The following is a 1,319-nucleotide window of genomic DNA, read 5'->3' as shown; positions in this document are numbered from 1 at the left end:
GAGTTAGCATTCACTATGGCTAACATTGATGAAATTCCCATGGGAGAATGGAAGAAGAGGATGCGCGACGACCATGGCCAGGGACTTGTGCAACCCGCAATTCCCGCAACTGCCACCTTCGAGCTAAAAAGGTCATATCCTAGCTTCACTCAAGGAAATAGAAAGATCATGAAGATGCCTACAAACATTTGGATGAAGTAAATGATGTTGCTGATTACTTCAACATTCCAAATGTCACCCGCGAACCTCAACTGCTTCGGATGCTTCCGGTAACCTTCAAGGGTGCTGCTAAAGACTGGCTCAAATCACTTCCTCCCGGGTCAGTCACTACTTGCGCCAGAATGAAGGAAGAATTTATTGATCACTTTTTCCCACCATCCAAGATAGCCAAGCTCAAGAAGGCCATTGCAAACTTTGAACAACAAGCTGGAGAGTCGTTATATGAAGCATGGGAGAGGTACAAAAGTCTGCTACGAAATTGCCCACACCATGATCTAAATAGCCAACAAGAAGTTTCCATCTTTTATGATGGAGTCAATGTCACGACCCGGCAGCTGCTAGACTCACAAGGCCCACTTACAAAGAAGCCACCCCGGTGATCAAAGAATTAATTGAAGAATTCTCTAAACACTCTAGAGAATACCACAACCCTAGGAATGATGTCACGAGGGGAGCCGCATACGCTGCTACTGAAGATTTATCCGCGGTCATGGCCATGTTAAAAACCATGGATAGGAGAATGGACAAAATGGATCAAACTATCCATGCCATATGGGTGGGTTGCGAGAATTGCAATGGACCTCACCTCACTAGAGATTGCGATTTGGATGAGCACGACAACAAAAATGCACAAGTATACTATTCGAGCGGTGACCAGTATGATGAAGACTGGCGCAAACAAAAGAAGGAGTGGCTGCGTTACGAAGAGTACAAGAAGGCCAAGGAGGAGAAGTATAGACAAAAAGGGAGAGGCTTTTACCAAAAGGAGGAGCCGGTGCAAGAGAAGAAGCCAAGATTGGAAGAAATGCTAACTAAATTTGTGGCTGCTTTCGAGAAAAGACATAGTGACCACGATGCTGCTATCCAAGAAACAAGAACAATGCTCAGGAACCAGCAAGCATCCATCCACAACATAGAAACTCAGCTTGGGCAACTTGCTCAACAACTAAACCAAAGGTCACCGGGTGAGCTTCCTAGCAAAACCGAGAACAACCCACGAGGCGCGCAAGTGAATATTGTTACCACAAGAAGTGGGAAGATTATTACTCCCCTGGCCCCCATTCGAACTGAAGCAAACAAGGACTCACAGAAGGAAGGAA

At 45.7% G+C, this 1,319-nt stretch overlaps 1 non-coding gene across 1 annotated transcript; it reads right to left on the bottom strand.

Moving 5' to 3' along the window:
• Positions 1-389: 389 nt before the first annotated feature.
• LOC145007722 (small nucleolar RNA R71) lies at positions 390-496 on the bottom strand. Its single transcript, XR_013663092.1, has one exon. It is a non-coding gene; the product is annotated as a small nucleolar RNA R71 (small nucleolar RNA).
• Positions 497-1,319: the final 823 nt, after the last annotated feature.

This window comes from Lactuca saligna, chromosome 7 (assembly GCF_052625555.1).
Source record: "Lactuca saligna cultivar CGN05327 chromosome 7, ASM5262555v1, whole genome shotgun sequence".
Classification (NCBI taxonomy): domain Eukaryota; kingdom Viridiplantae; phylum Streptophyta; class Magnoliopsida; order Asterales; family Asteraceae; genus Lactuca; species Lactuca saligna.
The sequence above is the reverse complement of the archived record's forward strand: the minus strand, read 5'-3'. Positions and strand labels throughout refer to the sequence as shown.